This window comes from Balaenoptera borealis (genome assembly GCF_965194805.1).
Source record: "Balaenoptera borealis genome assembly, chromosome: 20".
Classification (NCBI taxonomy): domain Eukaryota; kingdom Metazoa; phylum Chordata; class Mammalia; order Artiodactyla; family Balaenopteridae; genus Balaenoptera; species Balaenoptera borealis.
The window spans coordinates 2269218-2287718 of NC_138879.1; the positions used below are offsets into that span (position 1 = coordinate 2269218).

The window sequence follows — 18501 nt, forward strand, 5'->3', positions numbered from 1 at the left end:
TGATTCCAGTTCCATGACCTTTCTTGCTGCCCTGAAGGAATAGAAACTTCCTGGCTTCTACTATCAGACCATTTGACAATTCTTATTCCCATGGAATTTAAGAATTGGAAAGGAGTTTTGAGAACATTTTGTCCAAGCTTTACCCAGCACAGCAATCGATCTCTTTAGTCAACGGTAGAAACTCCATCTATTTGCAGACCTCACGAAGGTGGGTAGTACATTCACTCATGTTTCCGGTTCACCCTTGGACCCACTGGTGAGGTTGTTGTCTTAGTTGGGCTGTTGCCATGACTACTACTCCTAGGACTGCCTATTGAGTACTTCTCTCATTCTCAGTCCACTTATTAAATGAATATTCAGTTATTTAATTGGTATTTACCCATGGCTTCATGTGCCCGGCACTGAATGAAACAGGTGGTATATACGGCTTACCTTACTGAACCCCACAGCTAGCACCTGAGACAGATGCCGTTAGCATCTCCCGTTGCAGGGAAGGGAGCTGACACCCAGAAAGATTAAGTAACTTGTCCAAGGAAACAAAGCTAGTAAGTGGAGGTGGTCATGGCAGGGGACTTACTCACAACTGAGTCTGCCTGAACGACTTCATACCCTGAACTACCACGCTCTTGCGTCTCTCAAAGCGCACGTAGTGACCCCTCAGGGGTCCTGTCTTCTCGCTCTGCCATCTGAGCGTCTGCCTTTGAACGTGGACAGACACACGTGCCTTACAGGGCGCCTGGGTCCATCTTGTGGTCTTCGGCTCCCCATTCTTCCCCATGATAACTCTTCAAATATTTGAGTGCTAAGAGCGCGTCCTGGCCTTTCTTAAGGCTAAACAGACCCAGCGTTCTAACTGTTCCCTAAGAGACATGGCTTGCGACCTCTATCCTGTTGACTCTCTCTTAAGGTCAACTTTTGTCAAAGTTCCTCTTTAAAAAAGGTGCCCACAATGGTGCGACCAGGCTAGAGAACAGTGGGTGTGATTGCGTTCCTTGATCAGCCTAGGGTTCTGTCCAGGGTAAGAGGATATGGGCTCTGGGTTACATTCCCACAACCAAACCAGCTATCATTTGACCCATTAAACCAGTTAATCCCTTTGGGGTTCGGTTTCCTGATGTGTAGGCCTCTTTTGTACCCGTTGTAACCGTTCTGAGGCGTGCTGTTCCTCATTTGCTGGGCGTCTGCCGTCCGCATTAGACAGTGCTCTGTGAGGACAGAAGCCAGGGCTGCTCTGTTCACTACTGAACCCCTAGGGCTCACTCAGGTCCCGGCACCGGGTAGCTGTTTAATTGGTAAAATAATGAATCAACCACATGGGAATAATTATACCTTCTTTTCCTCCTTTACTGGATGGTTGAGCAAACAAATGAAAAAATGCATGTAAAATTTCTCTGTCCTCCTAAAAATGCTGCTGCTACCATTACCAAGAAACTCCATCATATATGCTTTTTAAAGAAGTCCTACTGCTGACTTGTGTGGAATGCAAGTCTCCCTGGCAGTTTATTCCTTAATGTATGCAGTTGGTCATTCCTTCTTTATTTATTTTATTTATTAAGAGTCTACGATGTGCTCAGATAATGTACTTTAGTTTAAAATCCTATTTATAAGCTCAGCAAATTCTTCTCTCTTCAAGTTACACTACTTTCCTTGATCCTAATTTTGGCACTTTTTCTATTGTTCCATCTACTTATATCACTGACATGTGTGCAGTCTCAACATATTACTTGTATTACACATGCAGTGAATTAGTTGGGTTTCTCCTTGCCTTAGTTAGATGCATGAAAGCCATGTGTTTGTTTTTGTTTGCTGGAAAAAATCATGTGGGTGGAAAAGGCTATAGAGCCTGTTTCAAATACAGGAAAGCGTTGACGTGTTTTACTCTGTTTCTACCGATGAAGAAGAAGAAAGCGTGGCTTAAAGTGATTTAATTACACCAGGGAAAATTTTTTATCATGATTGAAGGTAATCAGTCCCTAGAGGAGTTTTTCCATTTTAGGCTGAAAGGAGCCGAAAAAGTAAAGACTTTAAGAGAAATTGATACTGATGATGATGGTATTCTTTTCAATAGAAGTCTTTTAATGTAGGTGAAATTCTTTTCAACTTAACTAATGTTTCCTACAAATGTGTTACATGGAACTTTATCAAGTTAGATTCTCCACAAAAGACTTGTCTGTTATGTGCCCTTCTGGGAGATTTATAATGTACTGTCAAGAAGCCAATATAACATTGTTTAACCCATTGTTTTCCAATCTTTTTTTGCTTTTAATTTTATTTTAATTGAAGTATAGTTGATTTACAAAGTTATGTTAGTTTCAGGTGTACAGCAAAGTGATTCAGTTATATATACATATTCTTTTTCAGATTCTTTTCCATTATAGGTTATTACAAGATATTGACTATAGTTCCCTGTGCTATACAGTAGGTCCTTGTTGATGATCTATTTTATATATTGTAGTGTGTGTAGGTTAAGCCCAAATTCCTAATTTATCCCTACCCCCTCTTTCCCATATGGTAACCATAAGTTTGTTTTCTAAGTCTGTGAGTCTGTTTCTGTTTTGTAAATAAGTTCATTTGTATCATTTTTTTAAAGATTCTACATGTAAGTGATAGCATATGGTATTTATCTTTCTCATTCTGACTTACTTCACGCAGTATGACAATCCCTAGGTCCATCCATGTTGCTGCAAATGGCATTATTTCATTCTTTTTTATGGCTGAGTAATATTCCATTGTGTGTATGTACCACATCTTCTTCATCCACTCATCCGTTGATGGACACTTAGGTTGCTTCCATATCTTAGCTATTGTAAATAGTGCTGCTATGAACATTAGGGTGTATGTATCTTTTCGAATTAGAGTTTTCATCTTTTCTGGATATATGCCCAGGAGTGGGATTGCTGGATCATATGGCAACTCTGTTTTTAGTTTTTTGAGGAACCTCCATACTGTTTTCTGTAGTGGCTGCACCAATTTACGTTCCCACCAACAGTGTAGGAGGGTTCCCTTTTCTCCACACCCTCTCCAGCATTTGTTATTTATAGACTTTTCAATGATGGCTGTTCCATCTGGCTTGAGGTGGTACCTCGTAGTTTTGATTTGCATTTCTCTAATAATTAACGATGTTGAGCAGTTTTTCATGTGCCTGTTGGTGATCTGTATGTCTTCTTTGGAGAAATGTCTATTTAGCTCTTCTGCCCATTTTTTGATTGGGTTGTTTGTTTTTTGATATTGAGCTGTATGAGCTGTTTGTATATTTTGGAAATTATTCCCTTGTCGGTGGCATCATTTGCAAATATTTTCTCCCATTATATAGGGTGTCTGTTCATTTTGTTTATGGTTTCTTTGCTGTGCATACATTGGTTTCCAATCTTGACTTCTTCATTCTTAGACATATGCTATTTGCAAAATTCTTCAGCAAAAATGAAAGAGGCTAAAAATGTCTCTTTCCTTCCTGTAATCTGTGTCTGAGATGCAGACATTAAATGAGGCCTCAGGATTCTCTATTACAACAATAATCATAAAGGTCAGTATAAGCCTTGCCCACTCTCTGAAGATTTTTAGTGCCTTAGATACCTAAAGCATTCATGGAGTTCTCGCCCAGCCATGGAGGCTCTATCCTTTAAGTTTGGCCAACATAGTCGAGGAAGCTACCTCTTTGGGGAAAGCCACCTGAGCTGAGGGAAGTGTTCCTTCCACCTCAGAAACTCTGCTTTGGTCCCTCTGCAGAAGGTGGGGCTGTGACCACCCAAGCTCCAAGCCCCGGGGATCCCACACTCCCCAACACTCATGACATTTTTAACTCACGCACCTGGCCCAGAGTCATGCCAAGGGAAACGTGGAGTTTCCGTTCCAGTCTGCATCACCTTTGCTATGGCAAACTCTATTGTTTTACTCAGCTTCTCCCTTGAGGGATCCCACCAGGCAGGATCTCGTAGTCCTGTGATCTGTCTTACAGGAAGAAGAGGCAGCTGGAGCAGTGCACTTTGGGAGACTTAGTCTATTTAGGGGGGGATCTCTCAGTTTCCCTGGTCTTCACCCCTGCCTACCGTGTCCTAGTCCCGAGACCATAGACTCAGTCCCTGACCCCTCCAGGACCAGAGCCCAGTTCTGCCCATCTGCTGATACGAAAGGTTTTTTTCTTGAGCATTCACACAGTGCTGGACCCAGGTCTCCCTGCTCCTAAGCCACGGTTGGGGGCTCTATGCCAGGAACCCTACTGGGCTGAGTCTAATCTCGAACTTAACACTCCACTTAATAAAGAGGAGCTTCCAGGTGCCCCCCCTCAAAATTGGGCAGCCTGGTCCCTGAGTCTTTCCTAATCAGCATCAGTTACTTGACCATGATCTTGCCTGATCTTTTACTCTAGAAGACAGTGACATGCAGTTGGACCCACGGAGCACACTCAGGACTTTACGAGATGGTAAAGCATGGAGGTTATTACATGGACCCTGGGACCAGACTGCTTTACTTCTGGTCCCACCTCTGATGCTCAATAGCCAGTGGCCTCTGGTAAGTCACCTAGGCTTCCCAAGCTTGGATGTCCTCATTATGAATACAAAACAGCAAACTCATACAATAGGGTGGTCTATAGGATAGGGTAATTGTGAAGATTAAATTAAATATTACACTTTAGCACAGTACCTAACACAAAACAGGTTCTCAATAAATAAAAAGAGTTTATCCAGTTGATGGACATTTGCTTTTTCCCACTTTTTGGCTATTATAAATAATGCTGTTATGCACATTTGTGTTCGAGGTTTTGTTTGAACATACATTTTCAAATCTCTACTCCTGGGAGTGGAATTACTGAGTCCTACGGTAGCTCTATGTGTAACATTTTTGAGGAAATAACAAACTCCCACGACGCTAAACCATTTTGCGTTCTGACCAGGAATGTAGGAGGGTTCCAGTATCTCCACCTCATCACCAACACTTGTTATTTTGTGTTTTTCTTTCCTCTTTTTTTTTCCTTTTTAATTGCAGACGTCCTAGTGGGTATAAAGTGGTGTCTCCTTGTGGTTTTGATTTGCATTTCCCTAATACCTAATAACATTGAGCATCTTTTTATGTGCTTATAGGCCATCTGCTTATCTTTAGAGAAATGTCTATTCAAATCTTTTCCTATTTTTAAATTGAGTTATTTATCTTTTTAAGTTGAGTGCAAGATTTTATAAATATATGTTTTGTGTACTGATCCTGGCCGTGTTTGATTTGCAAAAATTTTCTCCTACTCTGTGGGTTATCTTTTTCCTTTCTTGATAGTGTCTTTTGACACACACATATTTTTAATTTTGAAGTCCAATTTATCCATTTTTCCTTGTTTGCTTGTGTTTTGGTGTAATATCTAAGAAACTGTTGCCTAATTCAAGGTCACTAAGAAGTGCGTCTATGTTCCTTTTAAAGAGTTTTATAGTTTTCACTCTTACATTTACTTTTTGGATCCATTTTGAGTTAATTTTTGTATATGGTATGAGGTAGGGGTTCAGTTTCATTCTTTTGCATGTGAATATCATAGAATGTACTCTTGTCTTATACTTTCATGTTGGAAAAGGCCCAGTAAAGTCTTGGCAATTATACAATTTCCAAATCAGGAAACTGACTACTTAATTCCAGTTGCGATTATGTGTAGCTGGAGCCGTGATTTGAATGCCAACTGTTAGGGAGAGAATCACATTCTAACAAATCCCAAGAGACTCTTAAATGACCATATAGCTTTTCTATATAAAATTCTGAGGCTTCAGATTATGTCCCTTTGCGGGGGGCATTGACTAAGGTGGAGACATCTTTTAGGCAGAAGGAGATTTTGGCTGTAACAGCACTTGGTTAATAGAATTTTGCTTCCAGGGATCTTGCAACATTGAGTTCTGGGTCTGAAAATGGATAATGTGATGACAGGGTCAGTTCAGGGCCAGTTTCAGGGAGGTCCAATTTCCTCTAGAGAGTGTCTCTCTTTTTTTCCTGTATGCCATAGGCTCAAAAATATGAGACATACCAGACCCCCTGAAATGCTAAAAATTCCATGCTTTCCACAAAGGTGATTCAAAGATTAAAATGAGAAGCATGGAGAGTTTTTATTCCTACTTGGCAATGGATACACTTTTTTTTTTTTACCCCCTAATGAAAAGCCAGGTTCTGTAGCGCTTTCACGAGGTGCCTCCTTTTTGGGACCATCTCTCCGCTTTTAGATTTGATTAATATTAAGTGTCCAAAGGTTGAATTAGGATCAATATTTGTGACACGCTCCCTTCATCTCTCTTGGCAAAAGAATTGCCATTGGAGAACATTTAAAATGTGAAGCCCCCTTGACCCTGAGGTTTGGGCCAAAAAGTCCCACACAGACAGATCCTTTGAATTAGGTTAAGGGGTTATTTGTTGCTGGGAGTCACTGTGTTTCATAGGAAACAATTGTGGATTGTCCTGGCCCGTGTCGACAGTCTGGAATGGAATGTTGTGTCACCCCTGCAGGTGACAGGAGTTGGGTTTCCATGTAATGAAGACTGCCTGTCTGTCACCAAATGCCAGTCCTAAGGATGTAACCTCCTCCGAGAAGGGACTGCTTGTTCCCTTGGTGTGGAGAAAGCCGAGGCTGTGTTTGTGTGGCCTCGTGTGCCAGTGTCCAGTGGCACTCGAGCAAACGTGTCCCTGTAGGACAGTGTCCAGGACACCTGCGGCCAGCCTCTTGTGAGCAGCCCGTGAGCACGCTGGCTTGAAACACTGGATGGAAAGGATGCAACAGAATGAGGGGCCAGAGATGTTTTTCAGATAAAGCAAAGGAAGCTCCTGTCACTCTGAGAACTTGTCCCTTTGGCGCGGAGACTTTTTTCCACCCTATTTATCCCACTCACTTGTTTGTTCACTGCAAGGGGTTGAAAGACAACAAACATCGGAGTGGGATTTATTCTGATGACAGTTCTGGGTTCCTGGTAGAAAACTCAGAATTGCAGCTTCAGGAAACCACCGCTGTGGAATAAGTGTTCATTATCTTTTTAAATAATTTTTAAATTTTATATTGGACTATAGTTGATTTACAGTGTCGTGTAAGTTTCAGGTGTACAGCAAAGTGATTCAGTTATACATATACACGTATCTATTCTTTTTCAAGTTATTCATTATCTTTATTCAAGGTACTGTAAGACAGCCTCTGGTCCTGGATGCCAACATGGAGGCCAGAGGTCGCCACTGCCATTTGGGGCATAAAGCAGCAGGAATAACAGTTCCGTTCTTCTCCAGTGGAGGAGAAACACAATAGCACTTTGGGCTAAAATGCACATTCACCCCCTAACTCTCTTCCAACAAGTGAGGCTACTGAAGAAAAAGCATGCTCTGAGCAGGGAGCACATTATTTAGAAATAGGATACTCATAGATAAAAATGTGAACAGAGACCCATACTATCGCCGAGAGGAAGCGAATCTGAATTTCCGTTTTACCAACCAGCATTTCGTTCCCCCTGGAGCACTCGTAGTACCAAAATCCCTTTTCCAGCCTGTCTGAGAAACGAAGCCCAAGATCTATGCAGATCAGATTAGATCTTTGACCCCAACTATCATTTTTTAAAAAATACATTAGTCACAGGTAGTTAGGTTATCTTCGTATAAGTTTCTTTTATGCTTTGGAATTTTAGATCCTGTGCTACAATTCACTGCTCTCAAGCCGCATGCAGCCAAGTTTAATGTTTACAATTTGTCCACCTGATTACAAACAGCTTGAAATGCTTTCCTCCCTTTTTCGGGCTCTATTTTCCTCCATTTAACTCTAACAGATTTATTAAATGAAATCAAAACGAATTAAAAGCACCTGACAACGAAGAAATACATCCGAGGCAGTTGGTGAGCAGTAACATCTTTGCGGTATGTCCGCGGTAATGATGTTTCCAGGGTAAAAGCTTGAAGCGTCTGAATTACCGTGAATTGTTCTTCCAGTGGGTAGTGAAGGTGGCTTCTGGAGACGTTTACTGAATGCTCACCGGGGGCCAAGTACATGCTCAACAACAGGCTTTCTGGCCCTCATCTCACTGAATCACTGTGACTGACTTAGAAGGCAGGGACTCTTATTCGTCATCTGTGACTCACGAAAAAACTGAGGCTGGGCCGCCACGGGAACTTGACCCAATTGCCCAGGGAGGAAATGAGCGGGCCAGGGAGTCTGAAGTCAGGGCCTGACCTCTTAAGAACCAATTCCTTGAGTATTCAACTTACTCTCTAGTTTATAAAGTGCTCTCTTCTTTTATTCTGCCCTTGACAAAGGACGATGTTTGGCCTTGTGTCAGGAAATACTGGTGACCAGAAACCCCATTAAGTATCTACCAATCAAACAATTACAGAAAAGGAATTGTTCCAATAAGCCACGAACTGTCTGCCAGCTGAGCTTCCTCTGGGCAGGACTCGGGTGGTGACCCAGCCCCGCGTCTGCCCCCCTGTAGCACCCTGGAAGAGCGCAGAGGTCCCTGCCAACGTCCAGCAGCTGCCTGTGCCCGGACGGCAGGAAACCAAGCCGGACGGAAGCTGGAGAAGGCGAAGGCCACCTCGGCTTGTGAACACTGTCCTGTGGAACTTAAAAGTCGTCTGAAGGACGGAGCGGGCAGGCTAGGCTGGGTTAAGCTTCGTCTCCGTGTTTGGAAGTATGTCCAGGTGTCTAGAGGGGACACTGGTGCCCGTCTCATGGCTCTCATGCATCCCGGGCCATGAATGTCAGTGTGTGAGGAGGATACCTCCACAGCCCTGCCTGGGGATGGAGATCTACCAGCATCTCCTGCAGAGTGCGTGTGGCCAGCGGGTGACGGTCCTTGCCCAGCCCACATTCTTTTTGGGATTCTTATATCAGCCAAGCCAGGGCAAAATACACAGGCATATAGACTTCGCTTTTTCTTTTCTTTTCCTTTCCTTCCTTTCTTCCCCTCCCTCCCCACTCCCTTCCCTCCTTCCCTCCCTCCCCCTTCCTTCCTTCCTTCCTTCCCTTCTTCCTTCCTTCCCTCCCTCCTTCCTTCCTTTCTTCCCTCCTTCCTTCCCTCCTTCCTACTCTCCTTCCTCCCTCCTTTCCTTCCTTCCTTTCTTCCTCCCTCCTTTCCTTCCTTCCTTCCTTCCTTCCTTCTTCCCTCCTTCCCTCCCCTTTATTTTTTCAAAACACACAGTCGAAGGATCCCAGACTTTGGAGCCAGCCAGCCCTCTATTCATCTCAAACTCACACACTCATGAGCTAACTTTCCTTCTTTGAGCTTTAGTTTCCTTATTTGCAAAATGTGGAATGACTCACCCGCCTCACTAAGGCTTCAAAGAACACAACAGGACCATCCCCGGTGCATCAGTCGTGTTTCTTCCTTATGCTTTTCCTAAAACGGACTTTCTCAATGACAAATCTAACGTACACAGCAAACCCCTTTCTTTCAAATGAGGACCATTTAGTTCCACGTTCCCTCCACGTTCATGGAGTGAGAGACTCTGGCGTTTGCAGGAATCGGATAGTCAACCGAGAGGGACAGGGAGAAACAGAGTAGCTCAGACCGTCCTCCCGGTGTGTGAAGTGCAGCGGGAGCCCAGAGGACGGGGCCGAACCCCACCCAAGGAATCAGGGACGCCTCCTTCAGCGCGAATCTCGGAGAATGAGCTGGAGTAGGGGGGAGAATGAGAAGAGGAAGAGAAGAAGGGAGAAGGGGCGGCCAGGTGAAGGGGGGCGGCCGGAGGTGTGAAGCAGCAGGTCCTGTGCTGGAGAGAGTCATTACTGTAACACGCCTACGTCACCGTGAAAATGCTACCCCATAGCAAAATAAGGCCAGAAGATGGTCATACAGTCCAGACGAGTGTGTAGGCGGCTCCCAAAGGGGAAGACCTTCAGCTGGAAGGGAGCGTGTAGGGGATGAAGACAGACGTCATCAGAAAGCAATAAGCAGAGGATATTGGGTTGGGGAGACACAGATTTGCAGGTCACGGGAGGAGGACCCCACTCCAGTAGGCATGATGGTGCCCAGGAAGTCAGGTTTCATCCTCTCAAGTTGTCTAGTCGTTCATGGAATGTTCCAACGTGGGGATCAGCAATTCTTGGAGCTAAAGCATCAGCTGTGGAGGCCTGGCTGGAACTCGGCACAAGCAAACAGATCCAAAGTGGACCCATAAATACCCTAAACTGCCCCCAAGAGTCCAAACAGACAGCAGAACCAGCCCTACCACTGAACCCCCTCTCTCAAGGAGAGGAGGAAGGATGCTGTCATTGGCCAGGTGAGAAATGTAGGGCTTGTGGATAGGAGCTTCTCCTGTCCCCTCCCCTCATTAAAGCCGAGAATGAAAGAGGGTCCTCAAGAGAGAAACTTTAGTAAAGATGAGCGATGGGGGGCAGCTGCACTCCCACCCCTTTTGTGTCAAATATGCAGTTTCTGTGGGTCATGTGCTGGGGCACCAAGGAAGGAAGCTGGGCTGGCGCCATCTTGGCTCCCACAAGCTTGCCTTCAGGATGAGGGCTTTCCGGCAGCTCGAGGCTGCAGGCTGCACTGCTCATGGCAGACTTGGGATTGGAAGTTATGCCTCTCATGTTAGGGGACTGAACAATGGGGTCGGCCCTCTGAACGCAGGTCCACAGCCAGCTTTTCAAAACCTGCCTCTCGGACAGCAACGAGGGCCAACAATGTTGGCAAGAGATGCTTCGTCCACAGTTGACGGATTGAGGTCTACACAGCGGCTGCTTAAGTAGAGACACTCATCCCCACCCATCTCACTCAGAATCCTAGTTCAGTCCTGTGTTTGGCTGGGAGGATTTTAACGCTTGCGGAAGGAAAGGATAAATGACTAGCAGAATTCATATTCAAAGATGGAAATATGTTTGACAAGGATGACAGAATGACCGGAAATGGAACTGTTGTGTCAGACCCAGGGTACAGACTGGGACACTCCCCGTTGACTGAGTCAGGACAGATTTGTCCTGGTGTGCCTGGGACTTTTCCACTTTCAAAACTTAAAGTCCTAAGTCCTGGGAACATCCGGCTTGGGGCAGTCCTGGCTGGTGGATCACCCACCCTGTCAGCTTTCCTGGAGTGACCCCCGCCAGAGGTAGGTCTCCCAATCCCCGTGTGACATTTTCTAGGACTCGAAACGCGCCAGGGACGTCAGCTTATGCAACAATAGCACATGGGCCCCTGGACTCTGCACTGCAAAGTGGGTAATTCAGACGTGAGAGGAAGTCCTTCCTTTTGGCGATTTATCTCTAAAGTCTAAAAATGTGTCAACAGCCGCAGGAAATCAGCAAATAATACCAAACATCTACCTAAAATGTCCAGGCTGGAAGAAATGTGCAAAATACTAAATTCTAAGCTCAACACAGAGATCCCAGCGACCAGGTACAAAGAAAACGGACTCATGTGCCATTGCCAGGCAGGATATTGAACTAGTCCTCACACGACAAGTAAGGAATTTTGTTTGTTATCCGTGATTGATATTTTTGAGACTCAGATGAGACATCGAAGAAAATACTAAATGTTTTATGGAAACATTTATAGGAAAGTCAACAGCTTCTGCCATTTTTTTTTTCCTATCCTTTCTCCCTCATTTCAAAACAAATATGTTAATATCACTCCAAGAGTCAGAGCAGCTGCTTGAGTCATGTGAGGGGGGCGGGCATCGAATAATATTAGGAAAAACTGGATCAGGAATGGCCATACAATGAGGGGCAGAGGGAGTGAGAGAACAGATAAGGAAGCCTAGCCATCTGGGGTGTTTTATAATTTACAAACATTGCTTATCTTTTTCTCACACAGAGTTAGAAGAAGAAAGGGTAGAAAAGTGGGTGAAGAAAAGGTAAAAGCAGAGAGAAAGAGAATAAAATGTCTAGTGCTTCATCTATGTAGAACTTAAATATACGGCAGTTGAAACACTCAGAATGCAAAGACGCAAGCAAAAATGCTTTTCCCATTTGCCACGGTGTTATAAATAATAGTAAGTGGCTAATTTTGTGTTGTTATTTCCATAAGTGTTGTCAACAAAAGGCTTTCATTTGTAATTAGAAACACAACAGAGGATTGTGTATTCCTCTTTTGTTTTGTGGCTCACAGACCACTGGACAAATTTATCTCTGTGATAAATCTTTAAGGAAAACCCAAAATTTTTAACCATACTCTTTGCCATCGTCTTTCCTCTCATAAAATAGAGTTGACAAAAAAAAAATTGACGATACACATCTTGTTAATTTTTCTGCATTCTTGGGCTTGGGGCACATTGTATGATGAAACCCTGGACTGTTCATTCTTTTTTCTAAATTTAAATTTTTATTTATTTTTTTCTTTTCCATTATGGTTTATTACAGGATATTGAATATAGTTCCCTGTGCTCTACAGTAGGACCTTGTTGTTTATCCATTCTATATATAATAGTTTGCACCTGCTAACCCCAAACTCCCACTCCATCCCTCGCCCACCTCCCTCCCCATCCCTCGCCCACCCCCCTCCCCCTTGGCAACCACAAGTCTGTTCTCTACGTCTGTGAGTCTGCTTCTGTTTTGTAGGTAGGTTCATTTGTGACCTGGGCTGTTCATTCTATTTCATATTTCCTCCTCCATCAGATTTTACTTAAACCAGCCACGCCAAGAAAAGCATAATAAATGAAAGTTACAAAGGGCAGCTATTCCATGGACCTAGTCCCATTGCTGGGCAGATCATGCGTGCTGTGGAAGCCACGTTCAGCATCTTTGCCACTCTTCGCCAAAACCATAAACATCAGGTCACACCCTCAGATTCCCCAAGCTTTCATCAGTCATCTTGACTTATCTCAGGGTTTCTCACAGTGACGATTGGAGTAAAAAGGACATCCAACTAGTATTACTAAATTTAAGAATAAATGATAGATTAAAAGTTTATTTTTTTCTAAAATTTAAAAAAAAGGAAGGCGAATGGGTAACTTCCACAATTGCCTTTTCACAGCAAGACATTAAAATACTGAGTGCTTGGGCTTCCCTGGTGGCGCAGTGGTTGAGAATCTGCCTGCCAATGCAGGGGACACAGGTTCGAGCCCTGGTCTGGGAGGATCCCACATGCCGCGGAGCAACTAGGCCCGTGAGCCACAACTACTGATCCTGCGCGTCTGGAGCCTGTGCTACGCAACAAGAGAGGCCGCGATAGTGAGAGGCCCGTGCACTGCTATGAAGAGTGGTCCCTGCTTGCCACAACTAGAGAAAGCCCTAGCGCGGAAACGAAGACCCAACACAGCCATAAATAAATAAATGAACAAATACTTTAAAAAAAAAAAAGTAAAAAGTCTATAAAAAAAAATACTGAGTGCTTTTTTAAAAAGCAAAACAAATTTTCCCTCCTTTGAGCATAACTCTTAAGCACGTGCAATGTTGGTTTATTTTTTAGAAGACAACAGATGTCCATGCACCAGAGCTGCTTTCTCCCTCACGTGGGAATTCTTTCCCCTGAGTGTTTCTCCAGTGCAGCATGGGTCATTATGGATTCTGGCTGCAAAAGGGTACAGAGCATCCCAGTAAGAATATGGTTAAAACATGTGCCAACCACCCTAATAGTTCCCTGTTCCTTGTTCCCAAGTCTCTCAGATGTACCAGAAGGTGGGAGCCTGGACCTTCACCTGACAGGTTATCTGATTCCCGTGTGAGAGCCTAACGTTGTAAGTCTGCAGTGTGGAGCTCCAAAGCGAAGACGCCAGCTATGTGCTTCGAGATGTCTTGCAAGTAAAAATGCTCCTTGGCCTTTAAAAAAAAAAAAAGAAGGGGGAAATGCAACAAAAAAGCGGAAACGTGAATCATCCCATTCTAAGCCACTTGTGTTTGGGTGAATTTGGATCAGGGTCGTGGAGCCTGTGGGCCCATCGTGCTGTGTCTCAGGGCTTTGCAAACAAGTCGTCACAGAGCTAGGACTCTGTGCACAGTGAATTATTTGAAGCCTTTACAATTAGAGACTCACTCCAGGAAACTGGCCACGTTTGCGACAGATTGGCCTGGCCATCCAAATAGCACAGGACTACAGCAGTCACCAGCACTGTGAGACATTGCATTTTAATACTGGGTCACTACCCCTGGGCTGTCCTGGATTCTCTCCTAGGGCTCACATCACGCAAACTTCTGCGAGTGACGAACTTCATTCTGCAGCGTTGTTTCATTTAAATCAAGGACCTTTTCCTTGGATGTACAGAGCGGCCAGGAGAGCACATGCTACAGGCTGACAGGAGAGGGAGTGCTTGTAACTCTGTAATGACAAAAACCATGGTTTTCCCTTTATATAATAGGGCTTTGTCTATTTTTAAAAAACAGCTCTTTCTACAGCAGCGCGTAGCACTAGATGTTCTCATTGTGAGGTTTGGGCACGGAAAGCTTTCTGAGGCCCAAGCACACGTTGTTTCCAGAATCCCCACCTACGCTCTGTTTTTCCATATTATTTACCCAGAACAATCCAGTATTCTTACCACCATGCAACCTGGAAACCTGTGCAATCCCTTAAATGTAGAAAAAATAAACACACGCCAACTAGAAAGAAGAGGATGGAAATGAGGTAAAGAGCTGGTAAATCCAAAAGTAGGGAAGGAAGAGATGTCAGAAAAAGCTGGAAACAGGGCGGAGGAAATGTTTACGCCTGGTGAAGATAATTGGCTGAAAAGTAAAAAACAAACAGACAAACAAAAAGCAAACAATGCCTGCAAACCCTAACTATTCATGTATTTTGTTTCCATTATGCAAATCATTAGGCTTGATGGGCTTTAATTTTCCATCCAAACAACTTATTTACATCTTACAGATGCAAGCACAAAGGGGAAAGAAGACTATGTGAAATCCATGTCACAGCTTGTGTGTCTTTACTATTAGAACCACATGAAATTGCCAATATTTGACAGTTTTTGACCTACAGAAATGGCAACTTCATACAGTTCAAACTCATATTCCTGCCAACGAGACAAGGTTGGGTATAGAATGTGTACACATGTCACAAACTGATTTTAACCAGTTTGGTTATTACAATGATTAACTTCTTCCTAGGAAATATCATAATGAAGGTGGTGACTTGGCCTGTAAGTCAAATCTGGCCTGTTTCGTGTGCCAGTTAAGAGTGGTTTTTATATTTTTAAAAGGTTGTAGAAAAAAAAAAAAGAATATGCGACTGAGACCATGTGTAGCCTGCAAAGCCTAGAATATTTATGATCTGACGCTTTACAGAAAAAGGTTGTGAACAATAAACTCCCCAGAAGGACCAGAACCCACACTGCTTTATCTCATTTTGTCTTATATCTATTTTATTTTTCTTTTATCATGGTAACCACAACCTAGTAACTATTGCGGACTAACCAACCATGTGTCAGGCACCGTTCTAAAAACGTATATGTTAGTCTCTTTAATCCTAACACAATTCTGCAAATAGGTACTATTATTATCCTCATTTTACACAACTGGGAAGATTTGAAACAGGGATTTGAACCCAAGGACCTGACACTGCCAGTGGAAAATGTAATACGATTTCCTTCTCCTGGTGTGATTTCAGACACGATGACATGTAGTTTCAGACAAACTACAAGCTAGTGGTTTGTAAAGTAGGGGCATAGGAAGGGAGAGAAATTAATTTTCTAAGCAAATGAAGTCTTTTTATTCATTTGAATTTTAGTTGTTGTGCCAGCATATCTTGCTTAATGTTTAATTCAGCAATTGACCAAATTATTTATTAGTGATTATTTTGTCCTAGGAGCTTGGGAGCTTTAGGTGGTTCTGATAAGGACTGCATAAAAGAAAAAGCAAAAAATGAAAAATCAAGAGCCCGGCAAAGCAGTTACTGTAGGCAAGCCCTTCCCCCCCCAGAGTACTGTTGGTTGTCTGCTCATTAGGTACTCTGGTAATTAATGGTCCATTTAATGCATTTAGGTAGCATTGACCTACATTCAATCTACTTCTGTGCATGATTTCTGAAAAGGATGAAAGAAAGAGCACATGACCCATCCAAAGAACTACTGGATGAAATCAGGTTGGATCAAACACTGATAGTCAGGAGGCTTCTCATGTGCCCTTTGCTGGATCAATAGTCAGCCTGGGACGTGTCCAGTGTGACTTTAAGGTGGAAGGCAGTGGTGGAGCTACGTCTGGAACATGATCAAAATGTTAGGTTTTCTCCTAAATATTTTTATAATTCGTGGGGTTTTTGTGGATAGGTTTGTAATCAATTTAGGGCTTTTATTTCTGAAAAATGTGAGGTATAGATCTATATTTCCTTTCCCCAAAATTTTTGAAATGGAACTCTTTCCATTTTTCCAGTACCATTTATTAATCATTCTCTCCTCCACAAACAAAATACTCCTGTTTGTGCAGAAATATGTGTAAGAGAATGTTCATAAAAGTTATTTTTGTCATAATAAAAAGTAGAACTTAATTTAAATGTCTATCACTACGTAGATGTGTTTACATCGTATTTATGCTGCTTTCGCTTCCGGAGGGTCTTGAAAATGTAGTTTGATACTTTCATCAGTTTGGGAAAATTCTCTGCTTGTCTTTCTTCTGATACAGCTTCTGCCCCATTCAGTCTGTCCTTGCCTTCTGGGAATTCCAATTGCATGTATGTTAAACCTTTTGACTACATCACACGTATTTCTTGTGCTCTGTCCCAGCTTTCCTTTCTTTTTTTCTTTTTGTGCTTTAGTTTGGATATTTTCTGATGACTCGTCTGTGAGTTTACTAATCCTGTTTTCTGCTGTGTCTCATCTGTTGTTAAGCCTGCTGAATAATAATCAGTATCAAGGTTGCAAAGAACAAAGAACTTTATTTAGGGTCTTAGGAATTGCAATTCGAGAGACACAGACTCAGGTAAAACTGAAAGAGGATTTCAGGGAAGAGAAAGTGGCTTATAAAGGTAAAAGTCACAAGGTATTTAAAACTGTCTGGTGAGAATTGTGATCGACTCTGACACAAGAAAGGAAATATTTATCCTTAAGGGACAGGCGACCATGAGTTATTTAGGGTAAGGGTCCAATAAGTATCTTGAGTTTCTGGAACATTATGCAGATGTTCTGGATCCTACGTTAAGACAATAAATGGTCATAATTCAGATTCCATCTGGGCTGAGACATGCATGAGTCTCACTACCTCCAGAGCCTCCAGGCTCCGTGCAGAGAGCTCTTTTTGCAATACATACTCTGTTTTGATTTTCCTTTCACAAGCCTATGCAATGAGTTACTAATTTCAGATATTATATTTTTATTTACAAAATATTCATTTGATCAAAAAATTCTAGTTCTCTATATAAATTGCGATTTGTTTATGTTCTTTTTTTAAAATTTTTATTGGCATATAGTTGATTTACAATGTTGTGTTAGTTTCTGCTGTACAGCACAGTGAATCAGTTATACATATACATATATCCCCTCTTTTTTAGATTCTTTTCCCATATAGGTCATTACAGAGTACTGAGTAGAATTCTCTGTGCTATACAGTAGGTCATTATTAGTTATTTATTTTATATATAGTAGTGTGTATATGTCAATCCCAATCTCCCAATTTACCCCTCCCCCTTTCCCCCCCCCCCCGGTAACCATAAGATTGTTCTCTTTTTTTTCTTTTAATATTTATTTATTTATTTAGTTGCAGCATGCGGGATGTAGTTCCCTGACCAGGGATAGAACCCAGGCCTCCTGCATTGGGAGTGTGGAGTCTTAACCACTGGACCACCAGGGAAATCCCCATAAGTTTGTTTTCTACATCTGTGACTCTATTTCTGTTTTGTAAATAAGTTCATTTGTACAGTTTTTTTTTTTTGGTTTCCGCATATAAGTGATATCATATGATATTTGTCTTTCTCTGACTTACCTCACTCAGTATGACAATCTCTAGGTCCATCCATGTTGCTGCAAATGGCATTATTGCATTCTTTTTTATGGCTGAGTAATATTCCATTATATATACACCACACCTTCTTTATCCATTCCTCTTGCTTGTCTATTCTTTCTTTTCTTTTTCAGTTCAGGGTGGACATTAAGGTCCTCATCTGCTAACTTCAGTATCTGAAACTCCTGAGGTTCTAGTTCTCTTGTTGGCTGTCTCACTTAGCTGATAGTCAACTGACTCCCTTTTTATCATTGACTGAATGATAAGTTATAAGGGCTCTGGTTTTCCTTCCAGATGGGTTATGTTTTCTTTTGGCAGCAGAGACCCAGCAGTCCCCCCTTGACCATGAGCTGTGTAAGGGCTTGTCTACTTAAGTTTTGCCTTTCTGTTTTTCAACAGAAAACCCCTCTAACTTGGCAGACTTTGCAAGTATAAGGCAGCTTCTGAAATCTCTGTGAGCAATTTCACCCCCCTCTGCTCCTTTCCACTACATTTCTTGGAGTTCCAGTCTACACAGAAGCTGTTCAGGTATACACCGACTATTAATATTCCAGGGAAATTTGTGTGTAGAACTTGGGGCTCACATTTTGTGGTTCCCTCCTTTCTAGGATTAATTTCCAGCCACTATGAAAGCCATGAACTCTGGGCTCTGTCTCCTGAATCCAGTATGACTGCTACCTTCCACTTAGGCTGTATTCCCAGAATTGGTAAGTATT

General features: G+C 42.7%; 1 long non-coding RNA gene across 3 annotated transcripts in view; it reads left to right on the forward strand.

Annotated features, from left to right (window-relative positions):
- Positions 1-18501, forward strand: part of LOC309617786 — a 53679-nt gene that overhangs the window by 17015 nt on the left and 18163 nt on the right. For 2 of the 3 annotated variants that reach the window (XR_014238132.1, XR_014238133.1), the window contains exons 3-4: positions 18185-18313; positions 18394-18492. This is a non-coding gene — a long non-coding RNA (uncharacterized lncRNA). The remainder of the gene's footprint in view (positions 1-18184; positions 18314-18393; positions 18493-18501) is intronic. The other variant, XR_014238134.1, reaches the window with a different exon arrangement.